This window comes from Ambystoma mexicanum, chromosome 10, assembly GCF_040938575.1.
Source record: "Ambystoma mexicanum isolate Mex_15411 chromosome 10, UKY_AmexF1_1, whole genome shotgun sequence".
NCBI lineage: Eukaryota > Metazoa > Chordata > Amphibia > Caudata > Ambystomatidae > Ambystoma > Ambystoma mexicanum.
Window position 1 is genome coordinate 775364757 of NC_090932.1, and position 18322 is coordinate 775383078.

At 44.9% G+C, this 18322-nt stretch overlaps 1 protein-coding gene and 1 long non-coding RNA gene across 3 annotated transcripts in view; one reads left to right on the forward strand and one right to left on the reverse strand.

Moving 5' to 3' along the window:
- KCNAB1 (potassium voltage-gated channel subfamily A regulatory beta subunit 1) overlaps window positions 1-18322 on the forward strand; it is a 1977401-nt gene that overhangs the window by 701396 nt on the left and 1257683 nt on the right. The window lies entirely within an intron of this gene.
- LOC138493230 (uncharacterized) overlaps window positions 13219-18322 on the reverse strand; it is a 33854-nt gene continuing 28750 nt past the window's right edge. Inside the window, exon 3 of the long non-coding RNA XR_011276317.1 lies at window positions 13219-13618. This is a non-coding gene — a long non-coding RNA (uncharacterized lncRNA). The remainder of the gene's footprint in view (window positions 13619-18322) is intronic.

Consider the following 18322-nt stretch of genomic DNA (forward strand, 5'->3'; position numbering starts at 1 on the left):
GCAAGTCAAATTTCCTAAAGAATTCAGATAATTTCACCATGGTTTGCAATTACTTTCCCACATATGGTAGTTAATCAGGGCTTGAGTCCTAACAAAAAGAGTAGGGGGCCTCTGACGATTGTGGTGGGAAGTGACATCAGAGGAATTGAACATGCATCATGTGCATTGTTCACTTTACAGTGTCTTTCCCAACCCAAGAAACTTTACAGGAAAAATAAGCATTTACTATTTAACAAACAAGATTTTCCCAAATCATTGCTTGCTAAATAGAAAAGGTCTGCAACTTTTATGTCTCATGGAATGTAATGAAACATGTCCCGTGCAGTAGATGTCAACATGAGATATTTCACATTGCTTGTTGGTAGATTATTGTGGCCTTGTAGCTTCGTTGTGTGCCTCGCCGTCGCGCTACCCCATTTCACATCCTGGCTACAGGTCAATTAATGTGGGGACAGAAAATAATTATTATTTGTTTTGTGTAATTTATTGATAACACGCAGGGGGACAGCGTATGCCCTCTGAAGAAAATTGGGCTGTCAGCGTCCACCCATGTGTTCCCTTGGTATCTATGACGAGCAGTGGCTTTTATGCTCTAAGTCCTTCTGTGTGCCGTGGTGGGGCCTTCAATTAGTTTCCAACTGGATTTTGCAATAGGAGTTAGTAGATCATGGGTGAGCATACACATGGTAGGGGGCATGGCAGGTGTGAAGTGGTGAACAGAATTTGGAAGCATATTATAACGATTTAAATGGATTGGAATTTAGAATGGTGCCAAAAGAATACTTCATACCTACAGGTAGGATTATATCAATATTCGAACATTCTTTCATTTAAAATCATTGATCTCCCTATGATGCAAAACCTTGAATAGTGATGGGTGAACTTCTTGATAAAGGCATGTGCGTCAAATTGAACTTTCAAAAAGAGGTGTTGGTCTCTAAAATCCCTGCTTGAACCTCATGATTGGGCTTTCAGCCCCATGAGAGTTTGAGGCTCCAGAAAGAAGCATCAGACTACCCAATGCATTGCTGGGGAGACAAAGGAAGCCTTTGAACCTTTGAGGAGGTTTGTGGCTCAACAGAAGGCTCATTGTATTGCGTTATGGCCTTGCTAGGTTGTCAGAGGAAGAAACAGGGCAGAGTCATACATTTGGTGCTAGAAGGAGTAGGGAAATGCTTACAGTAGCACATCTGCCTTGTGTTTGCTGTGAATTACAGTGCTGTTTTATTCCATCTTTGTGGAATTATTCTGTTTGTGTTTTTTTGATACATCCTTTACTTTCATTATTCCTTGCTCTTAGCTTAACCCATTCTGTAATCCTTTTATTTCTTCATTTTCTTAAGCGTCCTCCTTAGTTCCCACTTTCAGTGACTCTGACAGCTGACAAGAAGAGGAAGTTGACCCGTGGGAGTATGTGGGCCCAGTGTGGGCTCCCTCCCGTGTAGAATGTGGCGTTGCTATTGCTCAGAACATCCTGCCATGCAATAATGGGTGAAGGATCCAGTCCTGATGGATAGAGTGGAGGCATCTTTGTTATAGGGGGAGCTGACTTTCCCAATTGAAAGACAGTTGTGGGAAGAAGCAGAGGAGGAGGAAGATATGATTATGATGGGTTTTGGGATAAAAGCCATGATAGTGAGGAAATGGGAAAATTATAAGGAAATGGCATATGTGGGGATGCAGGTGGTCGGAGTGGTGCAGGGAGAAATATAGGAGGTGGCGGCTCAAGAGGCTTTTTGAGGATATAGTCATTGTTGGCATCCAAAAGATGGCCTTTGTGAAGGAGGAAGCAGAGGCGAAAATGTGGGTGGCAAAGTGGAAGTAGCAGGAGGATAATGTGAGTGAGGGATGTGCAAAAGGAGGAGTTGAAAGCAGGAAGGTACAAGGAAAAAAACAGGTGCCAGGATGCAGGAGGAGATTAAAGGTGAGGCAATGGCCCTGCCAATGCCTCTCACATAGTCCTGGGAGTAGGATCATTGCTCCATAAGCAACATACATTGGGCCTCATTGCGAGTTTGGAGGTAGCCATGCCCTTAATAAGGGCATGGCAAATCCCAAACCCGGGTCTGGGTCCTGCAAAAGGGGACTTACCGGGCCATTCTGACCTTGGAGGGCCCGGTAAATCCCTTCCGCGGGACCCGGACCCTGTACATCCCCATTCCCATTTGAGCCCCCATAGGGCTCAATGGGAATGGGGAGGATACTAACAACGGGCCCGTTAATGACGGGCCTGTTGTTAGCATCCTGGTCTGCTAGCGGGTCCCGCTAAGGACGTCTGGCCAGACCAGACGTCCTTAGCGGGACCCACTGCAGACCTCGTAATGTGGCGGCCCGAAATGAACGGTGCCAGTCCCTTACCGGCACCGTTCATTCCGTGGCCGCCACACTTGTAATGAGGCCCATTGGGCCTCATTACGACCCTGGCGGAGAGGGTATTACGCCAGCGTAATGCATGGCGTACCTCTCCGCCAGATTACGAGATTCCTTACCGCCATGGAGATTTTTCCGCCTGCTTTTTGCAGGCGGAAAAATCCATGGCGGTAAGGGACCTTGTCGTTAATTACGCCACCGTATTCTACGGTGGCGTAATTAACTCCTTCCCCACTCCCATTATACCCTATGGGGCAAGAATGGGAATGGGGAAGGGCAGAATGGGGATTGGGGATTTACCGCTCCGCCAAGGTCGGAATGGGGCGGTAAATCCGCCAACCCCCATGGCGCTATCGGCGGCTTTCCGCCGTGCTTCGCGGTGCATTTAGCACCGCGAAATCCGCCAGGGTCGTAATGAGGCCCATTGTCTTTGTCAGCACCACTTTTCAGCACTTCATCAAATTCTACCTGATTTATTTCCATGCCAGGCCTACTACCTCAATCCCACCTGGTTTACTCCCATGCCAGGCCTACTACTTCAAAAGTTTGCCATTCGGGTACACTCCCCTGCCATATAGCGATCCGCAAACAGCAAGTGCTTCTGTTGATAAGATCAACTTGTAAGCGCTTTACAACAGTTCACAATGTTTATTATTTTACATCAAACATTCAGCAACTCTTCACGGAACTCAAGATTCATGCTGGTGCTCTTTAATACTCCTCTGCAAGTTATGCTCTCCTCCTTCTGAATAACCTTTTCCAGAAGGGCAGTCTCCTTGCCACTCTCGTCTCCCTACTGCATAAGTAACCAAATAATGACAAGGATAAGATCTTATGCTGCTTCTTCCTTGACTTTGGCAATGTGGGTTTATACCAGCTTTTGTTATATGCTTCTCAAAATATGGGCAACAAGCTTCACAACTGTTGGACCTTTCATTAGTTTCCTTCTGCCTTTGGCAATCTTTTTGGGATTTTATTTGTCTTGCTTGCTGTTTTGGCATGTACCTGAGGGGGCCTTTTAAGCCTCCCAGTCTCCCTCAGGTGTTGGCCATTTCTATTAACAATCTAACCACTCCTGCAGCATTGTTCCTCTTTAGCCCTCTTCTTCGTCCCAGTACTTGGGGAATTATGGGACTTGAAGTCCCTAATGGAAAAGCTAGTTTTTCTTTATTGATTTTCATTCTTAAACTCATTTCCGTTTCCCATAATATTCTTCAAAGAAATATCATTAGGATCAGTCACCAGACTTGATTGTGAATAAGAATTAAGTTCTTTAGAATTTAAATCGGTATTATTTGCAGATTGTCTTTCACTGTTCGTTTGGGAGTTAGGGGAGTTTTTAGATTTATAAGTATCCAGGGTTTTGGAAGGGTTTTTATTTCTTCCAGTGCTTAGGGATTTGTGTTTGTTTTTACCCACATTTAGATGTTTAATTTGTGGAACAAAAAGATTGTTATAAGAGCAAGCCATTACAGTCTTTGGTATGGAAGAGATGTCTTCCTTAAAGAAAGATAAATACTGCGTCCCACGTCATGGAGTCCTCTCATTCCCCTGGGCCCTTTCTCCTCCCAGGTGATCCTCCCGCAGAACACCACCCCCAAGCTCAGGATCAGAAAGCATCTGCCTTTCCCTGGCCACCTGGGAGGAGACTTTAGGCAGAGGTTTAGTGAGGAGTCTAGGATTCATCACAGTAAGCTATAAAAATATCTGATGGATTTGCTCTCATAGATGGGAGGGAGAGTCATAAAATGTTGAAGGGCAGCTTTAAATATCTTTCAGGAGAATGTGTCTCCCTATGGCACGGAGATCCAAAAGCAAACTTGAGGCTGACACTCTCTCGTGTTGAAAGGGGAGCTGAAAAAAGGTTTGATGTAGCAATTCCCAAGGGCGAAAGGCAGAGCTGTAAATAATATTGCAGAGTGGGATAAGAGAATAAAGATTGAAGGAACACCCTGCCACACTTAAGAACATCTGAAATATGAGCACAACCTCTGCGTGACACTTATTATTTAATCTACTGGCTGGCAATGGCCAAAGGAACATTTGACCATAAGACGGACTTGTGAGAAGCAATGGATAAATATTCTTAGACCAAGCCAAAGGGAAGCAATGACATTGAATTAACTTCTGGGAATGTAGCCAATGTGTCTCTACCTCCTCCACCTTCTCATAGACCTTAGGTCCCACCTGACCTCGCGTTCAAAACTTTCATGCACAAAGTAATCTGCTGGTGAAGAGCATGTTCCTGCAGCAATCAGTGATGGGTTGTTAAAACATCTCAGCATGGACTGTATGCTTGACCACTGCCACCATGACACCTCTACCATGCATTCTTCAAGCACCTCTGGCCAGGTTTCACTAATGTGTGATTTTGCATACTTTACGGATGGCAACACGACGGTCTGTCCTTTGGATCCCTCTTCCTGCCTACTTACCTCTGCCTCCCAGAGAGTGGCGTTGCTAGCCTAAACATTTTCCTGTCATCAATGAGGAGAGGCCTCCACCACCCACTTCCATTGCCTTGTCACTGTCCCGCCTCACAATAATTGTGAGTGGCATCCGTCTGTGGTGTTGGAGGCTGGAGACATCCTGGGATTCTGTTTTTCTTCACTTATGTGGGCTGTGGCCAGTCCCTTATGTCCCCTTCACAGCCTGAAAACATATCACAGTGGATTCCCACCGGTGTGAGAGGATCCGATCAACATGTAAGTATTGCCAGGCAGGATTTGACAGTAGTGATATGCCGTTGACCACAGTTGAGTATGAAATATCCTACTGCTACTCTGCTCCCTCATTTGAACATTCATGGTGGCCTTCTCCTCTCTCAGATAATTAAGCCACCTCCTACCACTTTATGTGGACCAGGAATACTCCTGTATTAAGGTTTGCCCTTATATCAGTTTCAAGATATGCAGGGTGCACTGAATGTGTCAGGGCAGGCGATGTTAGGATTTAGAAATGACACATCGGCCTCCCTTCTGCTTAAGTTTTTACCCTGAATCCATAAGGTACAAAATCACATGAAGTTTGAGTTTGTACACTATTGGATGTAGCTATCCTCACATGCAGTTTGAGGTTGTACACTATTGGATGTAGCTATCCTCACATGAAGTTTGAGGTTGTACACTATTGGATGTAGCTATCCTCACATGAAGTTTGAGGTTGTACACTATTGGATGTAGCTATCCTCACATGAAGTTTGAGGTTGTACACTATTGGATGTAGCTATCCTCACATGAGGTTTGAGGTTGTACACTATTGGATGTAGCTATCCTCACATGAAGTTTGAAGTTGTACACTATTGGGTATAGCTTGGCCGGCTACTGGAAGGCCTACCTTACCAGGAATCATGCCATGAGTAGTGAGTGGTGTGGAACATTAACTCCTGTCACTGTTGTACCACTATGGGATAGTGGACCCACCACACCCATCTCCACTGGCTCAGTCTACACAACCAGCAGAAGCTGTGCAATACTGTCACATTACAGGGCATGTCTAGAATGTTCTTAAATGTGAAGGTATGGGAAACAGTAGATGCTTGACCCCCACGGCTCCAGTTTGATGGTGGTGGGTTAACACATTCGCTGACACAGTCAACGGTACAGGCGCCCTGTGTAACTCCACCAGCAGTATGGCACTTGCACCAGGCAGAAGCCGACTGTTTTCTAGATTTACCAGCCCATACTGCCCCACTAGTATAACAGACAGATTATGATGGCAGCATGGCATCCCATAATGCTGCCAATGGATCATGTTTACTACTCAAGTATCTGACAATGTCTTCCACAAGGATGAACCTGGGGCTTAATTCACAGAAGCATTTGATAATGGTGCAATCCCATAGGAAAACGCTCCCTGAACCAGGCCCTTATTAGTGTTTTAGGTCCATATAAGAAATGTGGCCCCTATAAGATGAGAGCCTCCTCATGGTGTCCGTCTCAATATATATAGGCAGGCGAGAAAGAGAGGCAGTCGACAGAGCAGGTCTTTAGGTTGAGTAGTCACTCGCTCATTTCTACTCTTCTCACTCTTTTGATATTGGGAGTCCATGATACGTTGCAGATTCTTTCATTCACGTCTTCCTGCATAGTCCTACCCTCGTCTTTAGTACCTTAAGATAGTTAAGTATGTACTGTGTTTTTGGATTAAATACCAACTTTTTTTGATGCTTAAACACATTTCTGTGACGTCTGTGATGTTAAAAGAATGTTAAAGTCTGTGAAAAATGAATTTTATTTTCTGAAATTAAATGCCACGTTATAAGTAAAAACGTTCAGGCATTTCAAATGTGTCTCAAAATGGATGCGAGCGCAGACACTTGGATTCGTGACACTCCCATTCCAGGCACGAAGAGAATGTGGAGGGAGAACCTCAGGGAAACATTAACACACTGTCCAACAGCTTGGTGAGCCATATGCCTAGTGCTCTGCAACCGGAAGCCATTTTTTAAACACAGTACAATCGGCCAAAGCTGCCGTCATCCCATTTCAGAGTATCTTGTATAGACCCTATGTCATTTATTTTACAACCACAGCCAGTTTGCATTGTGCCATTTCTTTTTTGGGTTCCCTAGGGAGCTGTGGACTGTGTGACAGGGTGTTCACTTCCCCGACACCCTCATCTTGAGGATGACACCACAAGGGTTTCATTGGGAAACAAGCCTGGGCTGCTGTGACTGGTTCCTTACCTCAAGGAGTAGTGTGGCCTCCAGGGTTTATGTAACAGGAGAGGACCTATTCCCATGAGACTGTAGTGACAGGTGTCCTGAACCAACATTCTGACAGGTAGAATACTACACACCCCTTTATATATTGAACACCATATATATATATATGGTGAAGTAAGATTACTCAGCGGGTTGGGTGCTCGCTGCAGCGATCTGAGCGTGATTTGCGGGTCACAGGTTCGAATCCCGGCAAGGCCAACTCAGCCATTCATCCTTCCATGGTCAATAAATGAGTACCAATTTCGGTTGGGTGATATTGTATGTAAATATATGCTCTGTAAAGAGCTTTGAAATTAAAGGATAGTTCCGGGACTTTTTTTTTATTGTCCCTACGGGTCGGCCATGTGTTTGTAAGCATAAATCGGTAGATCGTAGGAAACTTTCCTATGGACCTTACCCGACTTTTCGCCCATTATCGCACTCGAAATCAGCCTCCATTTTGTGATAATCCTATCATTCCGCCGCATCGACCTGGCTCACCTGCCTTTGCGGCACTAAATCAAATCCCCCGCCCCTGAGCCTGACATCAGCAGACGCGTACTGCCCATTTCAAGCACGTCTCGTGTCAACAATCGCTGCGCCTCAGCTATTGACGTGTTGCCATGGAAATGGCAGGACGCCTCTTTCCCCAATAAGTATAAACACACCGTTTCACAACACACAGCAGCATATTTTCGATTCCATTATTCTCTCTGTGTTACTTTGAGTATTCTGTGACTCGTTTCAGTGCTCTGGTCAGCTACCTTCGCCGCTTGTAGCCCGTGTGAACACCTGTACCATCTCTGTAAATTATTTTACTATCTTTACCGCACAATGGCCACAATAATGCTGTATATGTACGAGCCCGAGTACACCGAGGAGGAACTACTGGAAAGGCAAGCACGCGAAAACGATGGGGATTCGGACGGCAGTTGGGAGGACCAGTCAACGGATGAAGAGCCTGGACCATGTCGCATGGACGGCGTCTCCACCTGGTGCACGTGCAATCGGTGCGAGCTAATGCCAACTGAGGAGGAGAACTGCTGCTGCCGTGAAAATTCCGGGTGCTTGGCCTACATTTCGGAAAGCGAGCAAAGTCTGCAGGAAGGCGAGCAAAGTCCGCAATGCATCACCGAGCTGCCAGAGTTCAGGGAAGCCTGCCTCTCACGGACAGTGTTGAGGATGATGATGGTGCTTATGCACGAACTTCGTGGCACTGTTCGTCCGCGTAATCCGAGTAACGAGTAAGTAAATAACACATCATTATCATTATATTTATGTTCACAGATGATGAGGTCTTCACAGCCTACTAAGCTGTCACACCTTTTTATAAAATCCCTTTACCGAGATTTGAAGTGTCTTGTAACTTGTACCCCAGGTTTTTCTATGGGGTCGAGCTACAGCATCGAAACTCGAAACAACTCGAAATGCTTCAAATTAATAGCACCATTAATTAATTCAGTGTGTTTCGAATCGCCTGAAGCATTTCCACTGTGGGTAGCCTACTTTGTCTAGTGACGTGGCTTGCTCGGATTTGCGACTCTTTGGGCCCTTTTTCACCTATTAGTTTGAAGAGCTTTGAACCAGCTCAACCTTTTAAAGTCATTCCAAGTTCAAATCGCTCCTGTACCCCTAGTCTACTTACACCATTATGCTTCTTTTTTTTAATAAATATTAATAAAATAAGGAAAGAAAAACGTCAAAACATGTAAAAGGTTAAAAAAAATTGGAGCGATCAGAACATATAGCAAACAGCACCTTTTGTACAAGGGGTGACCTTTAATTTTGAAAGCAGCAGCAGCTTTCATTCCTACAAAGGATGTCTCTTAAAAATGATTCAAGGACCACACTTTGTGCAAGGGATGAGTCTTAATTTTTCACTGAGCAGCTTTCGTTCGAAGGAAGGACACTTAATTTTTAAGGAGCCGTTTCTTTCATACAAGGGATGACCCTTAACAGTTATTCAAGGAGCAGGTTTCCTAAAAGGGATGACCCATTATTTTTCTCTGAGCAGCTTTTAGTCATACAAGGAATGTCACTTCTAAATTATTCAAGGGACAGTTTCTGTACAAGGAATAACCCTTGTTTTACTAGGATGAGCTCTAATACAAGATATGATACTTAATTTTTCAAGGATTGCCTTTGGTTTTACAAGACAAGAGCTTTTACATTTTCAAGGAGCACATTTTGTACAAGGGAAACCCCTTAATATTTCAGGGTGAAGTTTTCGTTTATACACGGGCTATCCCTTAAAAATGATTCATGGGATGACTCTTCATTTTTCAAGGGGTAGATTTCCAACAAGGAAAACATAATATTTCTTTGTTGGTTTAAAAAAATATTTTGAAGGTTTTTCCTTTTGTATTTAATGTATTTTTTACGACAGAAAAAGCTGGGACAAGAAAACTAGGAATGGGGAAAACTACAGGAACGCAAGTACCTTCCTCAATCTGCATTCTTTAGTTGAGCCTTCCACCTGGCAGCATGGAACCTCTGCAGATGTGCCATCCTGGCCTCTCCTGTCTGTCTCTGTTTGGCACCACTGGCCCCAAAGACCGCAGCACTGCAGATGCTGCAAGCCTGGGAAATAAAAATCCCAGGACACATGGTGTGATCCACTGTTGCTCCCTGCTGTCCTAGAGTGCTCCTCTAAAGGCTGCTGTCTCCTCTTGCTGGTAACAGGGCTAGCAGGTGTCCCTCCTGCAGAGTCACCTGAAGAGAGAACATTGGCATGTTTCCATTCCAGATGCCGCAGCAAAGCCATGGTCATGAAATGGGGACCTCTGCTCGGCCCACAATGTCCCCACAAATAGTGCACCAGACACTGGATGCCTTTTTTGTGTGTGTGCAGCAGGCCCCCTGGCAAAACAGCAAAATGTTACCAGGCCTTCAATTTCTTTTTTTGGCAGATGCCATAGGACCCTCCTGCTCTGCCATGGGAGGGGCACTGGCGGGGGTGCAACCAGAGGGATCAAAAGGGTTTACCCTCCTAATCTTACATGTTCTGACCCCCTCCCCTGCTCCCTCATGAAGTCCCTTCCCTCACCTTTCCATTGCTCTCACTGTCTCACACTCCAGCTATCCCTGTCTCTCAGTGTGCCTTTCCCTGTCTCCAGCAGCCAGCACAAGCTCCTTCTTCTTCTCTCTCACTGTAAAGGGATGAAGTACTTTATTATCTCCACCCGATTCCCGGTCTCCAAGCTAATTGGTCCATATTGGCCCAAAGAGTTTTGAATCGGCTTGAGCAATTGTGGTCCCCGGATGACATAGTGTGTCTTCATTTTCCGATGAGCAAGCCATTTCCAGCCATGTTTGAGTCGAATCAGGCCTTTGCGATTAGCCTTACGAGTTAGGTCGAAGGTGGCTTGACCGAGTCAAGCTGATCGAAGCCATTTATTTAAAGTGGTAGAGCTGTTACTGAGTTGAGCACTTTAAGGCTCATCCATCCCTACCTTACACCATCACCACCTCTCCCAAACCTTTCTCCTACTCAGCTACTAACTGTATTATCACTGACAAAATGCCCAGAGCCCGTCTCCACAAAAAGCTCCCGCCACTCTGAAAGCTGCCCACGACTGCATCAAGTTGAACCACATGGCCCCTTATATACCCAGCGTGTTCAAACCTTTTCGGTTAAAACTTTTTATAATTTGATCTTGGTTTGAACTCATGGAACCACCTGAAATGTGGGTGGTTTTAATTTCAAACAAATAAATTCACCCATCAGCACTACTAGGTAGTCTACTATAAACTTAAGTTCTCTGAGAGCCGGTGGGTCATAGCCTCCTAATCACTCGCTCCATACTTATTGTCTTGCAGGGTAAGATTTTCAAAACCCATAATGCCCTTCGTTTATGTTATCCCCACATAATGGTTGAGGGCCCATCAGACCTCCTATCTTTAAAGTTCTGAAAAAGGCCGCCCAACAAGTGCCGAATGTTTTCCGACATTTCCATCCCTTCTGGCACTCCACAGTTGCTGGTTAATGTTTTAAGCAGAACTGCTCATTGGTCACCTTGTTGCCTGGAAATGTCAAGCGTGTCCATGTAGGGAAAAAGTAACACCACAAGGGCCGCATTGTGGCTTCCGCAAAGCACCTCAAAGCTCCCGCACGTGAGGAGTATTTAATACGTCCAGGGCTCAAGTCGAGGGTACACGCGGGTAGACGGATTCCACCCACTTTTTTCCAGATTTTCAGAGGGTGGACTCAGTCCCCCCCAGCTAAAATGAGAAACATTGAATGTCCTCTTTGAATTTAGGCCGTACTCTTAACCACTGCATTATATAACATGATATAAAAAAAACAAAAAAACAAACAGCTTAAGGTGAAATGTCCCATTTTGGTACTGCAAGTTCAAGGGTTGGTACTGCAAGTTCAAGGGAAAACATTTGTATTGGTTCTTGGAGTTTAAAACATGCACACCTTTTAACGTTTTCAAAAACACTATTAGAAGAAAATGTCCCTCTTGGTTTTGTATCTGTGTTGATTTTATGAAAGGCAAATGCCATTTGTCCTGTGCAATTTGGGTGGTTATGCAAAGCCTATTTAATGAAATGTGCATATTTCACCTTGATATGCTAATTCCTGGTACATCACATCCCATTGCGTTTGTTGATGAGTCCCCCCACTTAAATTTGTATGACTTGACCCCTGAATACGTCAGAAATGTTGGCAGAACTTTTAGAATTCTCAGTGAGTCAACTCAGTCAGGCTTCAGGGTGCCATTGCACCTCAGCTTTTTCCTTTTATTTATTACACCCTTTTCTGTAACAGGCCGCTGAAGTCAGACGGGCAGGAGCAAAGAGCTCCATTTGACATGAAGTTCAAACATCGAATTAGCTAATGCAACCATCAGTCTCCAGGGATCCATATGTATTTAGTTACACACACTCATGATGAATTAATTAGCCGGCACATTAAATGAAATAAAGTGTACTCAAACTGTAGCAAAGAGTATGTCCTGTTTGTTGATGTGGATGTCCCTCATTTGTGTTAAAGTAATAAGGTTACTATTGCTAAGGAAATAGACCACATGCTCTTCTACTGGCCACTATCCAGCGCTCCTACCAACCCCGCCTTTGGTAGGTGGAAGCACTTTAAATGGTAACAAGCAGAAAGGTCCACAGTTTGCAAGCGTTAGTGTGTTAGGTTACTGTTGTTGTGCCCCTCTTCTTTTTCCCGTACAGGTGTACCTCATTCTCCCTTCTTCACTGAGGAAGCATTAATACAAAAAAAGGGGTTACACCAATAAACTTTTATGCGGATCTAAAGAAAAGGTCTGTACCACGCACCAGCAATCTTTTTTTTCCCCCAAGTTATCAGGCAATTCCCAGACGACGGGAAGGATGCTTTGTTCACTCTAATGTAGCAATCAAGGCACCTTGTGATGGCTGCACATGCACTCACAACTGCTAAGTGAACACACTGTCATTTCCTTCTCCGTGATTGCTCCAGTTATCGCGCGATAAAAAACCCCATGCAAAATGTTCCCGAGCAGGAGGTGACTGTCTTTATGAAGAGTGAGTATTTTCCAAGCAAACCCTTCTGCCGTCCCCCCTTCATGAGTTAGTTTTCCCAGCCATATTCATGTAAATAATTTTCACAGCCATATTCATGTAAATAATTTTCACAGCCATATTCATGTAAATCATTGTCAGTCATATTTGTGTATTTCAGAGAGCCTTAGGGGTCTTTTCTTTTGGTGGATGTGGATCCAGGGATGAGCGGCTAAAGATTTTCTTACTGGTAAATCAAGGCTGTCGCGGCGTCCCCTGTGTTCAGGTGGGAGTTGCACACAACATGGCAATTACGAAGACTGACGCACAGGTGCATTACTGTTAACTTGTCACACGAATGGAGACTGACATTTAAAGGATGGCGGTGATGGAACTGCATGAATACTCCATGCTGCGAATTTAATTCCATACTGTTGCTGTCATTCAGGTCCACTAAGTTACACCTACCTTCCCACCAAACTCATTTTCAAGCACGATTTCGCTGAAGAGATTTACCAAATGGACATCCCACCTAGTTATTTTGTATTACTGCATAGCGGGGTTAAACCCTACTGGGGAGCCCCCCAACACACGGAATACATCACATCACAACTTGTTACCTGAAATAACTATGACAAACACCAATCTTTGATTGGAAAAAACACATGATCACTTTATTGGAGTCATCCTAAAGGGTGGTCTTAGCCCTGCTAAGGCTACAAGTCTGCCTGGCCAACAAATACTTTTCCGGGTGGGCTTGCCATTTCCATGTTTATTTAGTTCATTTTAAAACGGGTGAGCGCTCCTCACTTCAGTTTCCGCTCTTGCGAGAAGGGCCCGCCCTGGAATCCGACTGCCCATTCAGTCACTCCTCTATTCTTTCAATGGAGCAAACTGGACCACTGCATTCAGTTGTTGAGGAGTTCCAGCGGTCCCTAGTAATGTCAGTGCCCACCTCACCCCATCCTGGCTCATGCAGCCAGCGGGTATAGCTTGCGGCAGGACCGCAGTGTACCTCCTTCTCTAGGACCGGCCATGTAACTCAGCCTGTGACAAAAAAACAAATTCGAAATATAGTCAGACATAACCTAACTCAAGAAGAACCATTATTAATACATGTAAACACACTTTTTTCCACCTCAAATTACTACGCTATAGCTGGGAGGGTGGGTGGTTGCTGGTGCCCGGGCTGCAAAGAGGCTGAACTCTTGCAACCCAAGCCATTTTATGTGCCTTCCCAGAGCCAACTGGTTTCAGCCGGACCCTGGGGGCATGCCCCTTCTGTCCCACCCCAGAAGAGGGGAGGTGAGGTGGATGTGGGGGGCGAGAAGAGAGGTGGCCACCTATGCCAGCTGCACCTCTAGCACCCCTGGTGCACCTGCTTAGCTTGTTCAGCAGACAAGTTAGCAGAAAAATGAGGGTTTTTGGTAGATTTGGGTAACTTCCTCTACACCTGAGCTGAAGGTAACCTAAAGAGCTTTGGTACCAGAGGAATTCCCAAATGTGACATACTCTTTAGTTTCCTACCGGACCAGTTCACAATTTGTCCAAACCATGCAATATGACGTGCACGAATACAGACGGATGAGAATGTTGGCACTGTATTTGTTCCACAATTGGCAAGTTGCAATGACATTACTTTCAAAATGGAGGATGTTGCGCTATTCCAGACCACGTTACATTTTAGCTCAACTTGTCCCTGGCATGCTCTGGATTGTGAAGTATACAATCTGCGTATGTTGCCGTCCCCTATGACTTAATCTCAAGGATGAACCCCTCCCTCCCAGACACGTTTTCTTTTCCTGGGCCTATGGTGTCCCCAGGAATCAGCAGCAAAGGGGGTGGGAAAGGATTTCTTCGGAAAACCACCCATAACTACCCAATCGCGCCTGACCTTAAATTCACACTTTCTCACCAAAACATAAACTGTAATGTCTGGTTTCCTGCTAGCTCCTACCACTAAAAACACAAACACTATACCTGGTGTTCGGCCAATTTGTCAACACCCAGGCAGGTGGATGGAAAGATGAGTGTTGCACACGTTCTGCGTAACAGTAACAACTCTCTTGTGGATACAACAACAAATAAAATTACACAAAATGACCATACCAATATTTTGTAGAGCTGCACTGTCTTAGAGTTCAGTAAGTAGATGGTTTATCCCATGTGCCAAACATGAGCGCTTAGGGCGCGTCCAGCCTTGCAGGAGTAAGAGGTGGGGCAAGGTGTGGGTGGGGGAGGCAACTATGGAAATAGTCCTACATTTTCTTTATGGATGAAATCGTGTTCTCTCAATGTGCAGTCAAAGACCTAACCAGCCCTCTTAATAGGCTTCCATGTCCCATTCCAACATAACAACTACATTCTAGAGTAGTTGCAGCCGGTGAATTTGTAAAGTGGAGAAGTGTCAATGTTTCCATAAACTGACCTGAGCCAATGCACCTGAAATAATACAGTAAGGTTTCGGCCGATGCTTCCCCTTGGGCATTCTTTTAAATAATGGTATGAAATCATGCATTTCGCAGCACACATTTCAGGAACATCCTCTAACATTTGTGATGCTGGCTCTCCCCACAGATTGGTCTGTGGTATTTGGTGACAGGGTTCCTAGATTTCTTTTAGGCATTGAAGGATTAATAACTTTTTCAGATCTAGTCTAAAATGGAGGAATGGGGGCAGGTTTTAAGTGCAGAGGGTGTTTGTTCCCCCACTCCTTTGCACAGATAGCAGAAGAAAGCTTGTTTCCATGCAACAATGCAGGGCAAGGACTCCTCAAATGCTGTACCTTAAGCCTTCAATATGTCTTCCCTGTCTCCATGTCTTTACCTACAGAGCAGTAGGACTTGGATGGTCGACTCGCTAGATAGCCTTCTTCATATGAGCAATGGAATGACCAAAAATAGGCAAATCACCAGCAATGAATTTCATCATCTCTAAAATGTTCTCATACATCTTTTCAGTGTACACCATTTGTGGTTAGGCTGAACACACTTTACTGGACTATGTGATAAATGCAATAAAGCATGGAATCAATATGCCCGAGTACCTTCAGGTTCAATCACCATTTAGTCGTGGGAATGCAGTTAGGCTAAAGATGATGCCAGCCTTATGAGTATGGTTGCTACGGATGCCAGTGGCTGAAGCTGCCATTGCCCTTATGAGTATGGTTGCTACGGATGCCAGTGGCTGAAGCTGCCATTGCCCTTATGAGTAGGGTTGCTACGGATGCCAGTGGCTGAAGCTGCCATTGCCCTTATGAGTAGGGTTGCTACGCATGCCAGTAGCGAAAGCTGCCAATGTCCTTATGAGTCTGGTTGCTATGGTAAAATCATTTGATATATCAGTTACTGATTCTAAAACTACAACCACATATTGATTTTGTAAATATGGTAGAGTTCTGGTTCTTAGACCAAATAGTACTTGCTGTGTGCACCTTTGGGTACATATCCTGAGCAATGCAACTCATCATCAGTGACATTTTTACCACCATTCTCATAATGAGGCCACCGTCTGCAGTTAATTGCACAACAGGTGGTATTTGTCATTCTGCCTGTTTTACCACGTACAAGTTTACGAACCACCTGTGCCATTATCGGCTGTGTTATTTCAGCAATACTGCATGCACTAGCTCACAATAATGGGGCCAGATTCCTCCTCGATATTCCCTGACAATCTTTAGCTACACTCGAAAGGTGGAGGTGCAAATATCCCCCATCTTCTGCAAGTTCAAAAGTGAAGAGTTCCAGTCGCTGATCCTTTCCACTTATAGAAAAAATATGTAAGTGACACACAAATGGAAATAAAATGTCAACATTTCAGATGACAAATGAGCACTGCCATTTTGTGACCCCTGTGTGCATGTGCCTTCATGGGACATCCGTGGTTGGAAACCCCTGCAGCACCTTCCGCATTTCTATCCCTTAAGCAGGGACAGAAATGCTGTTTCACTGTTCGTAATCAACATCACACGCCATGTTTGAGGAATACTGCATGCTGTGTTTCTGAAAATGCTGCAGGTCGGTCCTTACTGCGGAAACAGTGGTAAAGTTCTAAGGCATGCAAAGCCCTGGGAAAACTACGGGCAGAAAGCGTAATTAGTCATGCACTATTTCTTTGGTGAATACTGTGAAACTCCTAATGACCCCCCTAGAAGTGTTAGAGGAAAGAGGTCCGTGTTACCATGTCTGCAAAGAACACATGCCATCATTACACGTTTTTGGTGTACAGAAAAGTGCTAAAAATATGACTGCATACTTTCATTTAAAGGTGAGAAATATCATGCAGTAACAATTGCTGGTAATTCAATCAGTGCACTTGTGAGTGCATATCCAAAATCTAGGAATTTTGGGTCTAGCACGAGAAGATTTCCAATCAGGAGCCACACAAAACATTAGGCAGAATCTTCAGTTCTACAAAGTATCTTCATGCAAATAAAGAAACACATAGGGCCTGATTTACGGAATGTGTTGTGTGCTTAAAAGCTACTTTGCACACTTTTCAATGCGCAAAACTCCTTTAGTCGATTCAGGGATCTGACTTTGCGTGCTCTTCCGGGACCTTGCAGGGACTTTGCGCAGGTCTGTCGTATCTTTGTGTGCAGTCGAGCGCTTTGCTCGCAACTCCACACAAAGTGTGGGATGGGCCTACACAAGGGAATAAATAGGGGGCAGAACATGCATATTCCCCATCGCCCACACAGAATAAGAAAGAACAACGACTGATGTGGGCGTGTCGAGTGACAGTCTACGCAAATTGCAAATTAAGACAATGCCCAGCAATGCACAAATCCAAGCATATTCATGGATCTGAAAGCGCAACGTCACATCAGGGAAAGATTCACGCAAAGCTTGCATTCTCACTGCCACAAGAGAGGAGGTGCAAAGGCCCAATCGGATAGGAACCAACACACAAAGGTATAGTCCAGTCAGGGATTTAGGGGTGTCAGCATGCAGTTGAGGTGCCGACTGAAGTTAGGGGTGCTCGTATGCAGATTAGCGGTGTGCAGCTATCATTTATGTGGGTGCACACACAGATTTACCGGGGGCCGACTTGAGTTACGAGACATGTAGCTCATTTTATCAGGGTGCAGTTAGGAGTTACGGTGGACCGTACGCAGTTTCACCGGGATGTTGCATTGATTGCGGGGGGACGGCCCACACTATTGAAGTGGTGCATGATGGCAGGGATGGGGACTGCGTAACGGTTGGTATATGTGGCAAGATCCGCTTTGCGTGGGGGCATGCCATGGACGTTCCAGGGGCAACTCAACTTTCTTTGCGCATCAGATTACTTTGCCCCTCAAATTCCATGAATACGCAGAGCACGCAAAGAAAATGTTATGCGCTGCACGCATAATGTCATTTTCAGAGCAAGAGACTTTGCAGGATTTTTCTGAATATTCTATGAATCGGCCCAAAGATTGCACTTTTTCTCTTGGCGATTCTAAGAACAGCACAGGTAAATCTATACATACAGCTGACCTGTGTTTTTTTCCGGGGCTGTGTGCCAATGCAAATGGAGTGCTGGCCAGGCTCTTTCTATACGTTAGTGCTTGCTCACAAAACGATTGGATTATAGACTGCCAGCACCTTCGAGGATCCTGGTAGCAGCAATAACCGTGTTGGGTCCTTCCAGCATATATAGGAGCAGAGGGGGGTTCCCATCACTTGGAAGAGCGTTAAGAATTATCTCAATATGAAGACTTGTATATCAAATTCAATTTTTTAGGGAAACAAAATTCCTTCAATTCAA